This window comes from Cajanus cajan, chromosome 7, assembly GCF_000230855.2.
Source record: "Cajanus cajan strain Asha chromosome 7, NIPB_CcT2T_4, whole genome shotgun sequence".
NCBI classification, from domain to species: Eukaryota; Viridiplantae; Streptophyta; class Magnoliopsida; order Fabales; family Fabaceae; genus Cajanus; species Cajanus cajan.
This window is the reverse complement of record NC_138523.1, coordinates 8,953,320-8,973,608: the sequence shown is the minus strand read 5'-3', so window position 1 is coordinate 8,973,608 and position 20,289 is coordinate 8,953,320. Positions and strand designations below refer to the sequence as shown.

Below are 20,289 nucleotides of genomic sequence, written 5' to 3'. Positions count from 1 at the left end.
TGCGTTTTCGGTATTTATAGACGGCTTTAATTCCTTCACGATTTGGAAATTGGAATACTATTATTTAAGGAAATAATAATTTATTTTTTTAAGTTTTTTTCTTATTTTAAAGTTTAATTACCTTTTTGATGGAAAAAGTAATGGAGGACCATCTACAAACAATTCACAGTTGAAGAACATTTGATATTTTAATTAGGTTCATGGTTAAGAGCGGATCTACTTACATTATAGTGGGGGCACTTGCCCCACTATTATTTTACACATACACAAATTTTTTTATCTAAAAAATAATATATTTTAAAAAATAAAAATTATATTCTAATAATATATATATATATATTAAAATTATCGTATGTATAAAATATAAATTTTAACGAGCTATTCATTTACTTGATATTTGTCAAACTTGCGAATGAGATTAGTTCTTATATGTAATAAAAAATATTTCTTAATGAATGAGATTAATATATATATATATATATATATATATATATATATATATTAATGCTCACACATATAATGTAATTATTGATTTTTGATAAAATAAAATTTACAGCATGTATTCTTATCTTTTGTACTTTTTATTTATTGTATATATTGATAAAAAAATCAAAATAGTAAAAATTGTAAAATTGTATACATTGATTTAAAAATATCAAAATAGGAAAGCTTGGAAGATTTATGTTCTATTTATAATTTTATAAAATGTGTTTTAAAATAAATTATCATCTAAAAATTTGTATTGTATATTAAAAACATGCTTATATCATAAATAAATTAAACTTTATTTTTATAAAATTTAATATATTTATTTTTATATTTTTATTAGTGTTAAATTATTATTAACTAGGTCTTTAAGATTGTAGTTCTAACCAAACATTTAAAAAAAATTTATGATAAATAAATATGTCATATTTAGAACATATATTTTTTTTAAAAAAGTTAGGTTTAAATCTATTAAATTATAATATAACATAGTTTGACATAGTTTATTTTTATCTTTAATCGTAATTGTAGATATAAAAACTGTAAAAAAATAATTATAATATATATTTATATTTTTAAAAGTTATATATAAAATTTTTAATATTACAAATATATGAATAAGTATTGCCTCCACTATCTAAAATTTCTGGATCCGTCACTGGTTAAGAGACTTAAAGAGACTTCTATATAAAAGGTCGTTTTTAGAATTATGTTTTATATGAACATTGAGTTCTTTTCCTTTGTATATAGTAAATATTGTACAAGTTTATTTTTGTCTTTATATTTGTAAGATATTTTTATCTTTCTTTATAGGTTATACCCTTAGGATTTTAGGGTATGTTGTTTGGGGACTTTTACTTCATTTGATCTTGTATTAAAGATTATAGATTTTCATTTTTTTAGTTTTAGTAGTGGAGTAACAAGTAACAATTTTGTAGGTGAAGCTAATAATTGGGTCTTTAGTGGGCTTAGGCCAAATTTTACATACTAGGCTTATTTTCCTCCATTTAATCTAAGGAATTGATTTAGTTAGATCTCACAATCATTTGGGGAACCTAACTAAACCAATTCCAAAGTTTTTGGATTGGATTAAGTGAAGGAAAACAACCAAGGCCACCCCTCCCTCTCCTTGGTTGAATTGATCTAGCTTTTCCAACACACGTTGTCACTTGGCTTACTAAGGGGAAAAGGTGACACTTGGCACTATGATTGGCTCTTCTAGATCTAAGTGTGTCCTCCTTGTCTCCTAGGAGACAAGATGACACTTGGCACTCAATGATTAGCTCATTTAAATCTAAGTGTTCTTATCTTATCTCTACCTTGTCTAGCTTGCACTACAAGCTTCTCCACCACTATATATAGGTTCTATTACATGTAAAACTTACTTTTGATGCATAATGAGATTTTGGCCAAAACTTTTTCTTTGATTTCTCTCTCTCAAAAGTCTAAATTCTCTCTTTGATTTACTTCCAATTCTCTTATCCTCTTTCTAAGAGTGTGGTGAGAGTTAAAGTGGTTTATCTTCTACCTTAAAGTGGCACCACTTGAAGAGAGTTCTTCATCTTTGAAGATGAGTCCATAGGTTTCCTCCTTCATTGGAAACCTTGAAGAAGCTTAAGGAGTATCAAGAAGTCAAAGATCTAAGAAGAAGCTTGAAGAGAGTTCTTCACCTTTGAAGGCGAGTCCATAGGTTTCCTCCTTCATTGGAGACTTTGAAGAAGCTTAAGGAGTATCAAGAAGTCAAAGATCTAGGAAGAAGCTTGAAGGAGAAGCTTCATCAATCAAGCATCTCCTTGAGGCTTTCATCAAAAAGCCATGAAGAAGGTAGTCCAATTCTCCATAACTTTTTCCTAACCCTTCCAATTTTTTTCATATATGACTCCATATGTGAAAAAATCAAGCAATTATAGAGAGAAAGTATAGTGTATGGTGTGTCACTTCCAAGTGGAAGATAAACAAGAAATGATGAACTTGTTACAAGAAGAAATTTCTTAATAAAGGTTATTAAGGTAAAATTTCTTCGAGAGAACAAAACTTTGAAAAGAGAATTTTAGAAACTCAGTTCTCATACATATACTCAAAGTAATGTTCATATTACACAAGGTCCTATATATAGTTTGGTGCCTTGTGGTAGAAGTTAAGCTACATATAGAGTTTAGTTCAAATTTGATATTTAAATATGAATTTTCACTCCCTAAAAGTGTCAACATCCTATATCTAAAAGAGTTAATGAGAGCTTACCACATGGAAAGGTGCAAAAGGTGAGATAGAGTGTATTAGTATAAAAGGGAGTGTACAAACAAGCATGTCAAAAGTGTGACTATTGTATGGAACATATAACTTGGTGGGTTTGTTTGAACTAATAAGAGAAAGGCACACATACTAGGAGAATTCATGCACTCCTTGGAGAAATACTCTTCACTCTCATGCCCCAAAACAAGCCTAACAAGCACATATCCAAATACTAGTTGTATCCCCTTAAAATACTAAATACACACCTAAAGAGAAAATTACAAGGAAATAAATTTCTTAACTATTTCATCCAAAAATACAAAGTTACAAATAAAATAAAATATTTACAAAGAAGAGTAAGTAGACTACTAAAATGACTCAAAGCTCAACATGAGCTTGAGCCCTCTTCCTTCAAGTCTATTATGGCCTCTTAGCTCCTTTGGTATTTGGGCACTAGGCATGATTACATCATTTTTTGTCTTTATAACTTTATAATTTTTTTTATCAATAGGAAACAGGAATCACAATAAGGTTCTATTTAATTTTTCACTATTAAATCGTTCCTAATAGTTATTTTCTATGTTTAATTACTTTCTATCTTTATAGTTTTGTAAATTTTATATTTTAATTTATATAATTAAAATCATTTCATTTTAATTTTTTTATATATATAATCTTTTGTTTCTTTTTAATCCTCGTTTATATTACTAAAAAGATTGAAAGGTAAAGTTTATTATAAAGACTAAAATAAAACAAAAAATTATATATATATATATATATATATATATGAATTAAAATGAAATTTTTTAATTATAAGCTAAAAAGGCAAAATTCATGTGAATATAAGAACTCACAAAGTAATTAAACCAATTATATATATATATATATATATTAGAATAAATATTGTAAGATTGTATATTTTATGTTTTGATTGCATGGTGATGTGTTATATTAATTTATGATGTTATATCTTACTATGTTGAGTTTGTGTTTTGTTGTTTGAGTTCTAAAGGTTAAAGAATCCTTGAAAGGTTAAGTTCTAGATCAAGGATGATTGTTTCTTCTTTTAACTTCACCAAAAGCATCCAGAGCTTTCTCTAAAAGGGATTTCATGTTGTAGAAGTTGAAATTTGAGCCAAAAGCTTGGAATTATAGAGAGAAGTTGATTGTTGAGGGCTTTGAGAGTTCTATCTTATGGAGAAAAGAAAGAAACTTGAAGGAGGATTGAATAATGTCTATCAAAAACTCACTTTTTTTGAATCAGTGAAGTAGTATTAAACGCGATAGGAGTGCAAACGAAGAGTTAATCAAAACAATACAAAGTATTTTATACTAGTTTGTCTCAACTATTGAGACTACATCCAATTCTTGATCAAACCCGATCAAGTTCAACTATCTTTGCAAAGTTACAAGTATTCTTTCACAAGTTACTTCTGGCTTAACCTAAGCATTCTTTGACTTGTCTCTTCAAGCAACTACTTAAGTATTTTTTAACATAAAGTCTCTCAAGACTTCAAACAACCAAGTATTATTTTACAGTCAAGCCTCTCCAAGCTTTAAACAATCAAGTATTATTTCATAATCAAATCTCTTTTGACTTAAAGTAATAACACAAAGTTAAAGTTAGGTAAAATAATGTTATTTTGTCTTACTATCAAGACGTGATGCAATTAATTAAATGCAAAGTCTTCTTATAAAAAGAATGAATATGATTTTTATTATATTTGTTCTCTCAATTTTTTTCTTCTGAATTTTAAACTTCCTTTTATAGGGCTTTAATGAAGATAATCATTATAAATTGTTAAGTTAAAAGACGATCTTAGATCCCTCATTTTTCATAAGTTTTAATGATAACAAACACTACGTCTTTTGGTAAGAAAACATTTTAAAAAATTTATTGTTTTAGACTTGGTAAGACAATGTAGCGTCTATAAGACGAAACAAATTAGACGAAGTATACAATTGTTCCTAACATCCATTATTTATTTTGACTAATGCTTTTAAATTTTCAAATGAATGCTTTATACCTTAACAGATTGAAAGTCGTCTTGGAACTCACACTCTATTAAAAGTGTATAAAAGCATTTAGAGCATCAGATGATTTGAGTTTGATGAAACATAATGTATAGTAAGATGATATTAAGTAAGACAATGCATTTAATTGTTAGTCTGAAATACATTTTAGATGTAGATGGTCTTTAGTGAATTTAAAGTGTTCTTCAACTTATTAGTGATCAGTGTCAATAAATTTTATGTTAAAAACTCCTTTTTGTACATAATCATAAATGAAATGATATCTTATTTCAATGTGTTTTTCTTTAGAATGTTGTATGAGATTTTTAGACAGATTAATAACACTAGTGTTATTACATAATAAAGGTATATTGTTTTCAAGACTAGAATAGTCTTCTAATTGATACTTAACCCATAAGAGCTATGAACAACATTCAACTATTGAGATATATTCTACCTCTGTAGTTGAAAGAGTTATGCAGTTTTGTTTCTTGCATGCCTATGAATTGAGGCAGCTTCCTAATAGCATTGTCGAATCATTATCAAAAGTAAACTAGATTTTCCTTAAACATTTGCAATATAATGAATAACCTAGATCATTCTTCATGAAGACACAAGTACATTTAATTTGTATTTTATCATGCAATTAGCAAGGGGAATTTTAATATTTCAACAAAGTATTTAATTAACAAATACAGAATTAAAAATCAGAAATTCAATTGGAAAAGTATCGATTCAAGGTTTTAATCTATATGGTAAAATTTTCATAGTTCAACAAGAAATGTGAATTCTCAATCAACCTAATTCAACATGAACTTAATCAAAAATATAAATTTAAATCTAGACCTATGAATTCTATCAAAACATGAAACGCAATCACGATCTTACAAGTTTCATAAAATTCAAGAACAATGAACGGTTAAATTACACAATTTAGGTTAATTTAGGTCTAAATCTAAATCTAAATTTAGACCTAAAATTAATCTTCAATCTCTATACTAGATCCAAAACGAAATTCATAATCATGAAAAATGAAAGAAAAACCTAAAATAGAGAAGAAGGGAAATAAAGAATTCTTTCAATAAAAAGATTGGGAACTCAAATTTTATCATAGTTCTTGAAACCTAGAATCGATTAAAGAATTAGCCATGCATCATAATCATGTTGCAACAATCCAATTTGTGTAAGCAAGAAAGAAAATCCAAGAGAGAGAGAGAGAGATAAAAAGAGAGAATTTTGAGAGACATATAGGAGAAGTAACTCTAAAATTTTGAAAATAAGGTTTATATTCTCAAGTATACATGTGTTATACTTATTTATAGACTACACTAATGGGCCTAATCTAAGTAACGAAAGGCCCAACCTACTAAATCAACTAATTACATTGATAGTCATATTTTAGTATATATTTTTTTATGTGCTTTTACCTTATTTGATTCTTTTTAGTATCCTATATTCATGTTTTAGTTTAGATTTGTATTAGTGAATCATTTAGGAATTAGTTATAAATTTTATTAATTTTCCGTAAGAATTTCCTGTTTTGACACAATTTCTTGTGCAAGCCATATCTGGAGCTATTCAACTCGGAATTTGGCAAACTTGGTGTCCCTGTAAAGATAAGACAGAGATCTACAATTCTCATATTGGACGAAAAACCCAGTTTGGACATTTTCAGACCCAAAATCGTGCTTTAAAGTCGCGGCTCTGCACTTGATTGTTCAGCTTGTCATGAAACTGTTTAGTCTAGTTAATTAGGCTTTTGAATTGTAATTAGTGAACTGGACCTTTGGTTTTAGGCCCATTATTTTGTCTTTAAAAGCATGTAATGACTCAGGAGTTGTAGCTTGGAAATTCATTTTTTTAGATTTTTAGATTTGGGATAACTTTCTCAAGAAGTTTCTCTCAAATTCTCTCTTCTCTCTTTAGAAACTTTTCATCTTCTTCTCTCTCACTTTCTCTTACACGAATCTTTTTCTGTCTCACGGAATTTCTTCTCTCAATTGGAATTTGCTGCAACATGATAATGAGGCAAGGCTAATTCCTTAATCAGTTTAAGGTTTCAAGAACTACGGTAAATTTGAGTTTCTAATTTTTACCGAATAAATTCTTTCTTCTTCTTCTTCTCCTCTTTTCTGTTTAGTTTAAATTCGGTTTTTCATGATATTGAATCTCTATTTTGAATCTTAAATGAAAATGAGAAGAAGTATTTTCTTATTAGAAATAACCTAAATCCCTAATTCAATCGGTTACTTTTCTTGAATTTTGTTGAAATTTGGAATGTGCGATTCTAGTTTCTGTTTTAATAAAATTCACAATCTAGATTTAGATTACTGTTTGGATTAATTTTGGATTGAATTAGATGGATTAAGAATTCGTATTTGTTGTGAACAATGATGATTATACCGTAGGAATTGAAACCTTGAACCGAATTTCTATACTACTGAAATTTTGTGTTGATTTGATTTCTTTACTTTCCTAATACTTTGTTCTAATTGTTTGCTCGAAAATTTTCCCCTGAGTTCTAAACTGATTTACATATATGATTAAATTCAAAATACAATGTGCTTGTGTCCTTGAGAGATGACCTAGGTTAAGTTCTCTATATTACAAAAATTTGTTGAGGAACCTAGAATTGTTTGATAATGATACGACTGAGCTATCAAAATGGCGCCGTTGCTGGGGACATAAGTCATTTTGTGTTGATTTTTATCATGTATACTAACTGTTTGTAGGAATGTTTTTGAATTTAGAGTGTAGTATTTTGTAATTCAATTCTATCTCCAATTCTGTCACTAATTCTAATTGTAATCTGTCTCTAATTCATTGTTGTTTTTGCAGTTTAGTTTTCAGTACTATTGTGTTTGTCTTGAATTGTATTGTGTAGGTAATTTGTAGTGTTTTTGTAGCAATGTTGTGTGGTTTCTTTGTGCTGTATTTTAGCTGGAAAAACAGGGAAATAGAGAAAAAAACAGAGGACTAGTAGAAATCATTTCCTGAAGAAGTTGGCTTTGGCTCTCCATGAAACCATTCCGAAAATTTTCTAAGGTTCTCTGTTTGAGCTTAAACATGGTCTCCAAAGGTAAAACGTGATTCTGAGCAAACATACCCCCAACAGGGGGTAATCTGAGCTTAAAATCATGAAATTCCTTCATCTTGTATGAGTTCTGTAAAATTTTTTGTAGGGGTATTTTGGTCTTTTTTGCGAAAGTTGTCAAATTGGGCTAAAAATTGGTGGAAAGGTAGCTAAAATTCACACATCAAGGCACCCTTGTTATGAAATAACTATGGGTGTTTAGGGTCCTTTTTGCCAAATTCCTTCATTTAGTCCACTTTTTCAATTTTTTACTATTTTTGATATTTTTAAAAATTACCAAAAAATGCTCAAAATTAGGAAATCATGTATGAAATGATGTTCTGGTGGTGAAATATTTTTTAAAATTCATTTGGTATAGTTTTGCATGTTACAGTTGCTTATATAGTAAATATTGACTTTTCTGTTGACTTTTGACTTCATAACCTTGTATGTGTTCTTATTGCATGACTAGGTCCAACCCTGGAACATTACATGATTTTGATCTTGAGATAGAAAGAACATTTCAGCATAGGTTAAGGTCTAGTCAGAATAATAATAGTAGTATAGTTAATTCTGAAGTAGTTATTAATTCTACTTTTGATTTTCAATCTTGCTCTTCTTTTGAAACTGATTCTGAATTTGATATCATGGCTAATAATTGTGAGCACACTTTGAAGGAATTGGCTACACCTAATGTTGTGTATCAACCATGGTGTGTCCAATATCCTGATAATCAAACAAATTATGAGCTTAAATCTGGACTTATCCATTTGTTGCCCAAGTTTCATGGACTTGCAGGTGAAGATCCTCATAAGCATTTAAAGGAGTTCCATGTAGTGTGTTCCACCATGAGACCTCAAGGAGTTCCTGAAGATCATGTCAAAATGAAGGCATTTCCTTTCTCTCTGGATGGTGTTGCAAAAGATTGGCTCTACTTTCTACCAGCAATAATCACTACATGGAATCAAATGAAGAGTTTGTTCCTAGAGAAATTCTTTCCTGCATCCATAACAGCAGCAATTAGGAAAGAGATTTGTGGTATAAGACAACTGAATGGAGAGACTTTGTATGAGTACTGAGAGAGATTCAACAAGTTGTGTGCTACATGTCCTCAACATCAGATTAGTGAGCAATTATTGATTCAATATTTTTATGAAGGACTAACCTTGATGGATAGGAACATGATAGATGCAGCAAGTGGAGGAGCATTGATGGATAAGACACCAAATGCTGCAAGACAACTCATTTCGAACATGGCAGCCAACACTCAACAATTTGGATTTAGAGGAGCTGTCAAAGGAGTAAATGAGATGGCAATTGGTGCTGGTTCTAGTTCTGTTTGTGGTGTGATAATCAAAGGCTGGAAAACAAAATTAATGAGCTGACCACCATGGTGAGACATTTAGCAATTGAACAACAACAACAGGCGAGTGCAGCAAGTGAATGTCCAGCAACAGTTTGTGGCATTTGTTCTTCAGTGGAGCACTATACACATTCATGTCCTACTCTACAAGAAATAGATGCAAATGTTTCTGTAATTTACACCAACCAGCAACCACAATACAAGCTTCCACAACAACAGCAAAATTACAATCCATACTCCCAAACATACAACCCAGGTTGGAAGGATCATCCAAATCTGAAATGGGGGCAGCAACAACAGCAACAACCTTCATTCCAACCTTCTAGGAAATATCAGCCTCCATTCAAGCAGCAGTAGCAACAACAAACACCAGCACCTACACCTCCTCTTGCACAAAAGAGTGGACCTTCATTCGAGGAGATGATGCAACAGATGGCTGCACAAAATTTACAGTTTCAACAACAATAGTTGCAGTTTCAGAGAAATATGGATGCCATTGTCCAAGATTTAAAGACTCAAATTGGCCAGTTAGCATCTTAGGTAAATCAGTTTTAATCTCAAGGTTCTGGCAAACTTCCCTCCCAAACAGTTTTAAATCCAAAGGGGAATGTGAGTGCCATTACCTTGAGAAGTGGAAAAGAGTTACCACCAGTGCAACAACAATCAGTTGTAGCACCAGTGGAATGTGATTCTTCCTTTGCAGGTGCAGGTGCAGCTGAAAATAATGATGCAGCAAAGAGGAGATCATAGATTCCACTCCCCTTTCCAAATAGACCAGCAAAGAAGAGATTAGAAATTGATAGCGAACTGCTGGATATGTTTAGCAAGGTGGAAGTCAACATTCCTCTCCTTGATGCCATCTGACAAATTCCAAAATATGCAAAGTTCCTTAAGGAATTATGTACTAATAAGAGGAAGTTGAAGGGTGATGAGAGAGTGAACATGGGAAGAAATGGTTCTGCATTACTCCAGAAGAAAAATGTGTCTGCCATTATTCCACATGATCTACTTCCTGATTTGCCACAAAAGTGCAAAGATCCAGGAACTTTTACTATCCCTTGTACTATAGGAGAAGAAATTTTTACTAATGCTATGTTGGATCTAGGTGCTTCAATAAATGTTATGCCTGCATCTATTTTTAGATCATTGCATATTGGAGATTTGACTCCTACATGTGTGAGCATTCAGTTGGCAAATAAGAGCATTGTGCAGCCACTTGGAGTAGTGGAGGATGTGCTAGTCAAAGTAGAAGATCTTCTCTTCCCTGTAGATTTCTACATCTTTGAGATGGAGGATGAGTCATCCAGTCATGCTACATTGATCCTTGGGAGACTATTCCTAAGGACAGCAAGGACAAAGATAGATGTGCATGCAGGGACTCTTTCTATGGAGTTTGGAGATAATCTGGTGCAATTTAATATTTTTGAGGCTATGAGACATCCAATAGAAGACCATTCTGTTTTTAGTTTGGATGTTGTTGATTTATTAGTTGATGATTGCACAGATTTTGATGATGATCTACTTGCTGATTTTTCTGATTTTATTGACCCATCATGTACTTGTGATGATGAGTCATCTATGTGTGCTATTTGTGCAGAAATTAGTGTTGCTATTTCAGGTATGGCAGATTTAGCCACATTAGTAGATGTTCCACCACTAGCATCTGAGACATCATCTCTACCTTCTTCATTATCAGTACCATCCATTGTGCAGACACCATCAGTAGAGTTAAAGCCTTTACCTGCACATTTGAAGTATGCTTATTTAGAGGACAATCAAGGGCTTCCTGCCATTATAGCTAGCATTCTTGAATCTGATCAGGAGGAGAGACTGTTGCAGGTTTTGAGAGACCACAGGAAAGCCATTGGTTGGACTCTTGCTGACCTTCCCGGGATTAGTCCTTCCATATGCATGCACTAGATTCTACTGGAGGATGAGTTCTAACCTGTGAGGCAGCCACAAAGAAGACTCAACCCTACTATTTTAGATGTGGTGAAGAAAGAGGTCACAAAGTTATTGGCAACAGGTATAATTTATCCTATTTCTGATAGCAAGTGGGTTAGTCATGTGCAGGTGGTTCCCAAGAAGACTGGGATGACTGTGGTGAGGAACCATGATGCTGAGTTGGTTCTAACCAGAGTTCAAAATAGTTGGCGAGTTTGTGTAGACTATAAAAGACTTAATCAGGCAACTCGCAAGGACCACTTCCCTCTTCCATTCATCGATCAGGTGTTGGGGAGGTTGACAGGTAAATCACACTATTGCTTCTTGGATGGATTTTCAGGGTACATGCAGATTCATATTGCACCAGAGGACCAACACAAGACCACATTCACCTATCCATTTGGCACATTTGCTTACACTAGGATGCCATTTGGTTTATGCAACGCTCCGGCCACCTTTCAGAGGTGTATGGTAAGTATATTTTCTGATTTATTGGAGAGTTGCATGGAGGTGTTTATGGATGATTTTACAGTTTATGGTTCTTCATTTGATGCATGCCTAGAGAGTCTATCTAGGGTATTAGATAGGTGTGTCCAAACTAACCTTGTGTTAAATTTTGAAAAATGTCATTTTATGGTCACACATGGTATAGTTTTGGGTCACCTAGTCTCTAGTAGAGGCATTGAGGTTGATAAGGATAAGATATATATCATTGCTTCTTTACCTTACCCCGCTTCTGTACGGGAAGTACGTTCTTTTCTTGGACATGCAGGTTTTTACAGGAGGTTCATCCAAGACTTCAGTAAGATTTCACTACCATTGTCCAAGCTTCTACAAAAAGAGGTGGAGTTCATTTTTTATCAGCCTTGTCAACTAGCCTTTAAGGAGTTGAAGAAGCGGCTTACCACCACACCTATTGTACAGCCGCCTGATTGGGAGCTTCCATTTGAGCTCATGTGCGATGCATCCAACTTTGCCCTTGGAGCTGTTTTAGCTCAGCGAGTTGGAAGGCTTTCCCATGTCATTGCTTATGCCTCTCGCACATTGGATGCAGCTCAAGTCAATTACACCACCACTGAGAAGGAGCTTCTAGCTATTGTATTTGCTTTAGATAAATTTCGTTCATATTTGCTTGGCTCCAAGATTACTGTGTTTTTTGACCATGCAGCTTTGAGATTCCTGTTGAAGAAGCCTGATGCTAAACCCAGATTGATTAGGTGGATGCTTCTTCTTCAGGAATTTGATATTGAGATCAGAGACAGGAGTGGTGCAGAGAATTTGGTAGCAAACCATTTGAGCAGGATTGAGGGGGGGAGTGTTGATCCCTTGCCTATTAGAGATGATTTTCCTGATGAGCAGTTGATGCACTTACATGATACTGCTCCTTGGTTTGCTGACATTGTAAATTATTTGGTTGCAGGTGTTCTTCCCCTATATTTATCTAGATCACAGATAGCTAAACTGAAAAGTGAAGCTAAATATTATGTTTGGGATGACCCTTATTTATGGAGATTTTATAGTAACCAGGTGATCCGCAGGTGTATTCCAGATCATGAGATCCAATCTGTGCTTCAATTTTGTCATGCTTCACCTGTTGGAGGACACTATGGTTCATACAGGACAACTAGGAAGGTGTTGGATAGTGGGTTTTATTGGCCCACCATTTTCAGAGATGCACATCAGATATTCAGCACCTGTGAGCAGTGTGAGAGAGCAGGGATGACCATTACACGCAGGCATGAGATGCCCCAACATCCTATCATTTTCTGTGAGGTTTTTTATGTTTGGGGTATTGATTTTATGGGTCCATTTCCTGCATCTTTTGGTTACACTTATATTTTACTAGTTGTTGATAATGTTTCGAAATGGGTGGAGGCTAAGGCCACCAAAACTAATGATTCTAAAGTTGTTGTGGATTTTGTTAGATCCAATATTTTTTGCAGGTTTGGTGTGCCTAAAGCCATCATCAGTGATAGGGGGAGCCATTTCTGTAATAGGAGCATGCAGGCTTTGCTTCATAAGTATGGGGTGGTGCATAGAGTGTCTACAGCTTATCATCCTCAAACTAATGGGCAAGCTGAAGTTTTTAACAGGGAAATCAAGAAAATTTTGCAGAAAATAGTGCACCCCAATAGGAAGGATTGGAGCAAGCTTTTGGAGGATGCTCTGTGGGCACATAGGACAGCTTACCGGACACCTATTGGGATGTCTCCTTATAGGATTGTGTTTGGTAAAGCATGTCATCTACCTGTTGAGGTTGAGCATAGAGCATATTGGGCGGTGAAGAATTGTAACTTGGCATTTGACCAAGCTGGTATGCAAAAGAAGCTTCAGTTGCAACAACTTGAGGAGCTTCGGTTGGAAGCCTATGAAAACTCCAAGATTTATAAAGAAAAAGTCAAGCGCTTTCATGATAGTCATCTTTTGAGAAAGGAGTTTAAAGTGGGCCAACAAGTAGTATTGTTCAATTCTCGCCTAAAGCTCATTGCCAGTAAACTTAGATCAAGATGGGATGGTCCTTTTGTTATTACTAATGTGTTTTCCCATGGTGCAGTAGAAATTAAAAATGAAGTTACTGGCAAAACCTTCAAAGTGAATGGGCATCAACTTAAGGAATTTCATCAAAGTCCAAAGTTGGAGGACAAAGATGTGGAGGACATTTCATTAGAAGAGCCAACTCTTGGACCTTGAGGGAGTTCTACCCCTTTTCTATAATTTGCAATTGTCTTTATTGATTGCATTATTTGTTTCATTGAGGACAATGTGTGTTTCAAGTGTGGGGGGAGTTGTTTGCGTTTAAAAAAAAATGTTTCTGTATTCTGTATTCTATTTCTATTTTTTGTTTTTTGTTTCTATTTTTTGTTCTGTTTCTATATTCTGTATTCTATTTTCTGTTCTGTTCTATATTCTGTATTCTATTTTTTGTTCTGTTTCTGTATTCTGTATTCTATTTCTATTTTTTGTTTTTTGTTTCTATTTTTTGTTCTATTTCTGTATTCTATATTCTATTTCTGTTTTCTATTTTCTGTTTCTATTTTCTGTCTGTTTTTGAATTCTATATTCTATTTCTATTTTATTTTCTGTCTTTGTTTTCTGTTTTTGTTGTTTTGCTATTTTGTTGTTTTGTAATAGAAAATAGAATGACAAATTTTTCTTATTTTTTCTTTGGATTTGTAGATGTATGGATTTAGAAAGTTGCATCATTTTTGTTGATTGGTTGAACAACATGAAGTGTAAATCATTTGTGCATTTTTAGTTTTGTAAGTTGATTTGAAAAATTAGAGTTTGATTCTTTGATAATAGAATTTTAACCTTGTGAGATTTGAGCCTATATTGATGGATGGAATACATCACTCCATTCCAATTTCTTTCTTGTGTGAATTTGCTCATGATTGCTAGATTACTCTAGGTTTTGCTTTAACTCTTTTTGAAGCTTCTTGTTCACATGCTCTATTGATATGATTTAGGCATTTAGGAATTTGTTTCTTAAACTACTAACTAAATAGCCTACCTTACATATTTTTTCCCCCTAGTTTCCCTCTTTGAGCCTTTATAACCCTTCCTTGATTTTAGCTCATTATAAGCCAAAAGTGAAAAACCATGATATCCCATAACCTTAGGGATTAAAAGAGCTTTGGAATCGTTTTGAGAATGTGTTCTTTATAAGTGTGGGGGTGCTTTTAGGGAATACTTCTATATTGTTGATATTGAGTTATTTGGCACTTAAAACATAAAAAGAAAAATACAAAGAAAAAAAAAAGAAAAGAAAAAAAATAATAAAATAAAAATTTATCATTGGGAGGCAAAATTCAAAAAAAAAAATGAAATACATATGAAAATGTATAGCATGGCAATTTATAGGAGTTTCTTCTAGGGGTAATCTTTATGCTTATTGAACCTATTCTCCATTGCTCCTCTTTTCTCTTTGGTTATAAAGCTTAAATGACTTTTTTTTTCTCTTTCTCATCTAACCTTTACCTTGGCCACGTTACAAGCTAATAAAAGTCCTATTGATCTTTAATTACATGTGATTCAAGTGGTGAATTTTAGAGGTTTGTCAAAGCTTGGGTGTGCTAGTTTTACATGATGCATTTGAGTGCAAACACAAACTTAAACACTTGATAGATGAGGTAAACACTTTCTTGTGAGGGTTTTATTATTTTTGAATCATTCTTTAATTGAGCTTATCACCTTGCTAGCTTTTAATGTTGCATTGGTGTTCATGGATTGTTGTTTAACCTTGATGCTTGAATGTTGTATTCTTTCTTTCTTTTTATACATTTGTGAATTCATTAGAAAATTTTAAGAAGTTTTGCTCATTCTTTGATGAAGCTTTAGAAAAGTTGTATTAGATTGATTTTTAGTTTTCCCCCGGAGTGCAAAAGATTAAGTGTGGGGGTATTTGATAGTCATATTTTAGTATATATATTTTTTTATGTGCTTTTACCTTATTTGATTCTTTTTAGTATCCTATATTCATGTTTTAGTTTAGATTAGTATTAGTGAATCATTTAGGAATTAGTTATAAATTTTACTGTTTCGGTAAGAATTTTCTGTTTTGACACAGTTTCTTGTGTTAACCATATCTGGAGCTATTCAACTCGGAATTTGGCAAACTTGGTGTCCCTGTAAAGATAAGCCAGAGATCTACAATTCTCATATTGGACGAAAAACCCAGTTTGGACATTTTCAGACCCAAAATCGTGCTTTAAAGTCGCGGCTCTGCACTTGATTGTTCAGCTTGTCATGAAACTGTTTAGTTTAGTTAATTAGGCTTTTGAATTGTAATTAGTGGACTGGACCTTTGGTTTTAGGCCCATTATTTTGTCTTTAAAAGCATGTAATGACTCAGGAGTTGTAGCTTGGAAATTCATTTTTTTAGATTTTCAGATTTGGGATAACTTCCTCAAGAAGTTTCTCTCAAATTCTCTCTTCTCTCTTTAGAAACTTTTCATCTTCTTCTCTGTCACTTTCTCTTACACGAATCTTTTTCTGTCTCACGGAATTTCTTCTCTCAATTGGAATTTGCTGCAACATGATAATGAGGCAAGGCTAATTCCTTAATCGGTTTAAGGTTTCAAGAACTACGGTAAATTTAAGTTTCTAATTTTTACCAAACGAATTCTTTCTTCTTCTTCTTCTCCTCTTTTCTGTTTAGTTTAAATTCGGTTTTTCATGATATTGAATCTCTGTTTTGAATCTTAAATGAAAATGAGAAGAAGTATTTTCTGATTAGAAATAACCTAAATCCCTAATTCAATCGGTTACTTTTCTTGAATTTTGTTGAAATTTGGAATGTGCGATTGTAGTTTCTGTTTTAATAAAATTCACAATCTAGATTTAGATTACTGTTTGGATTAATTTCGGATTGAATTAGATGGATTAAGAATTCGTATTTGTTGTGAACAATGATGATTATACCGTAGGAATTGAAACCTTGAACCGAATTTCTATACTACTGAAATTTTGTGTTGATTTGATTTCTTTACTTTCCTAATACTTTGTTCTAATTGTTTGCTCGAAAATTTTCCCCCGAGTTCTAAACTGATTTACATACATGATTAAATTCAAAATACAATGTGCTTGTGTCCTTGAGAGATGACCTAGGTTAAGTTCTCTATATTACAAAAATTTGTTGAGGAACCTAGAATTGTTTGATAGTGATACGACTGAGCTATCAACTAATTACATCACTAAAAAAATCCTAACATTAGATTCTAAAAATAAAAAGAAAATATTATGTAGGGCCCCAACATTACAATGTACTTTTGGGTTGTTTAACATATTAACGGGCATTTGCTTCCAACAAAGAAGTTGTAGAAACCTCTCGTATCTTTCTAGGGACACCAATGATATCTAAATATGATGTCGGGAGTTCTAGATATGGGTTACACAAGAAACAATGTCAAAATAGGAAAAAATTATGAAAATTAACTAAAATTTACAACCAAGACCAAAATAACTCACTAGAACAAATCATAGCTAATATATCACTATATGATACTAATAAAAGTCAAGTAAATAAAAAAAATGCATAGAAAGATATATTAAAATTGGTCTATCACTTTCCAAGAACTAATAACCTTCATTTATACTTTTCCTTTCAATCATATATCCAACATATTCATCATTATAGAATCCTACTAACTTGAAATTTTTTCTTTTTCTCTAATAAAAAAGACACAAGTTAGTAGAACCTACAAGATATCTAAATATTCGTTTATCAACCTTTAAATACGATTTTGTGGGATCAAATTGAAATTCAACATAAAGATAGACACTAAACATGATGTTAGGTTTACTTACAATCAAGTAGAGTAAGGAACCAACCATACCTCTATAGATTGTCTAATCTACTTGGTTTACTTGATTCGTATTTTAATAGACCTACAAATAAATGAATGGGTGTTGGCATTGGCTTGCAATCATTAATCCCAAACTCACAAAACCATTACTAAGTAGAAAATTACTTAATCTTTCATACTAAGCTCCAAGAGCTTGTTTTAGATTGTAAATAGCTTTTTTCAATTTGAAAATGTGTTCTTTAAAATTAGGATTTTCAAAACCTGAAGGCTGTTTAACATAAACTTCATCCTCAATGATTCCATTTAAAAATGTGTTATTTACATCCATTTCAAAAAGTTTTATGTTTTTGTGAGCTACAAAGGTTTCATAATCCTAATAGTTTTAATGACTTGTAATTAGTGTATTAGGACTTAATTAGTGGACCAGGCCTTGTTTAGTCAAACGTAAGCCCATTTGATTGTTTATTTGTAGGTATAAATATATGGAACTCAGAGATAATTCTTTTTTGGGAACCTCATATTTTCATATTTCTTGCTCTAGAAGTTTTTCTCATTTTCTCTCAACTTTCTTTTTTTCTCTCTCTCAAATTCCTCTCTATTTTGGCTGAGACTTTTCATCTCCTCTCCGAATAAATTTGTGTATAGAAAATGATGAAGATGCATGACTAAGATTTCTTAATCGATTCAAGTATTCAACTATGCGGTAAAATCGTCTCAAATCTAAATTCCTCTCTTCTCTTATTTTCTATTCTTCAATTAATTTCAAATTAAATTCATCATTATGAATTTCATTTTTTTATTAATTAAAGAACATAATTAATTCGTATTAATTTTAGAACACCGAATTGGATTCAATTTGGACTGGAATAATACAAAGCAGATTTATCTTCATAGGGTTTTCATAGAACACAATTGCATTTTTCATTCTTTAATTTGAATTAAATATTATATGTTGGAATTCATATTATATTTTTTTTATACTGCAATAATTAGAACTTGAATCCGTATTTTATTCGATTGGATTTTCAAATTCATGATTATGTAGAGTTTAAATTTTAGTTTATAAATATTGTACATAAAGTGTTCGATAAAAATCCCCCTCTCTAATTCTTGATAAAATTCAAGTTCTTGTAAATTGTGTCTTCTGTGGAGATGACCTAGGTTGTTTCCTATACTCCAAATAATTTTTTGAGGGGAAACGTAGTTTTATTTGATAGCAAGAGAAACCTAGTTTTTATTTGATAGTGTTTGACATCACTATTAAATTTGGAGCCGTTGTTAGGGACACAAGTCACGGTTATTAGAATTTCATCTTGCTCACTAATTGTTTATTCAATTGCTTGTAGTTTTTTTTTGTGTGTGCAAGTTCAAGTGGTGCAATTCGATCTCCAATTGTAATACTGAACTTTGTTTGTGCAAGTCACGATTATTTCTGTTGATCGTTTTCATTTGCCATTATTGTATTCTATTTTCAATTATTATTGTTGTATTCTATTTTCATTTATTGTTGTTGTATTCTATTTTCATTTGATATTGTTGTTTCTAATTATTTTTTTAGTTTTTGTTTTCTATTTCTATTTTGTCTTATTATATTGTTGCTGCTGCATTTGTTTTTTCCTTCTATATTTTTGATGCTATTTTTCTATTTTGTTGTATATGTGTCTTGTTGTATTGTTGATGATGTATTGCTGCTACTGTATTGCTGTTGTTGCATATTATTGTATGTTGTTTTGTTTCGTTATTTCTGTATTTTTATTGTTGATTTTTTTTTTTGTATTCTATTTGCTGATTTTTTTGTTTTCTATTAATAGTTGTTGTATTTTTACATTGCATTACATATTTGTATTACATATTGGTATTGCACATATGTAGTACATATGTTATGTTGAATTTGTTGGATGTTACATATGAGTTGATTTTTTTTTTTGATAAGTAAGGATTTCTACTAGTACCTTTTTAAGGGTATTTTGGTCATTTGACAAAATTAGCTCGGATTCTCCTGAAATTTGCTGAGAGATAGAGAAAAATCATGCATCAAGGTGCCCCTATCAAGGACTGACTACGAACATCAGGGGTTCCTTTCGCAAAATTCCATCTTTAGACCACTTTTTCAATTTTTTTTTCGTGATTTTTCCATTATTAAAATTCACCAAAAATTTATAAAAAATAGAAAATATGATATGAAATGATGTTATTGTGTCGAAATATTTTTTAAAATTCATTTAGTGTAGTTTTGCATGTTCTAGACCTCATTTCATACCTTTTTGACTTTTTGTTGATTTTTGACTTTTCATTGACTTTGACTTTTGTTGACCATCATAGGCTTAAGTATAAGGTAGATAGTGTTGTCTTAACTACATCTTCTGAATTTGATTTTGATAATGTTGTTGGTTTTGAATCTGAAAATATGGCTAATAATAATGACTTAACTTTGAAGGAATTTGCCACATCTAACATTGTTTATCAACCTTGGTGTGTTGAATACCCTAAAATAGAAGTCAACTATGAGCTTAAATCTGATCTAGTCCATTTGTTGCCTAAGTTTCATGGACTTGCAGGTGAGTATCCACACAAACACCTTAAGGAGTTCCATGTGGTATGTTTAACCATAAGGCCACTTGCTATTCTAGAAGAATGAAAGCATTTCCTTTTTCTCTAGATGGTGCAACCAAGGATTTGTTGTATTTTCTTCCTGCTCCTATTACTACATGGAATGATATGAAGAGGTTGTTCCTTGAAAAATTCTTTCCTACCTCTAGATTTGCAACAATTTGGAAGGAGATTTGTGGCATTAGGCAACAACATGGAGAGACACTATATGAATACTAGGAGAGATTCAACAAGTTTTGTGCTACTTGTCCTCATCATCAAAT

At 31.9% G+C, this 20,289-nt stretch overlaps 1 non-coding gene across 1 annotated transcript; it reads right to left on the bottom strand.

Moving 5' to 3' along the window:
• Positions 1-20,184: 20,184 nt before the first annotated feature.
• LOC114915780 (small nucleolar RNA R71) lies at positions 20,185-20,289 on the bottom strand. Its single transcript, XR_003803865.1, has one exon. It is a non-coding gene; the product is annotated as a small nucleolar RNA R71 (small nucleolar RNA).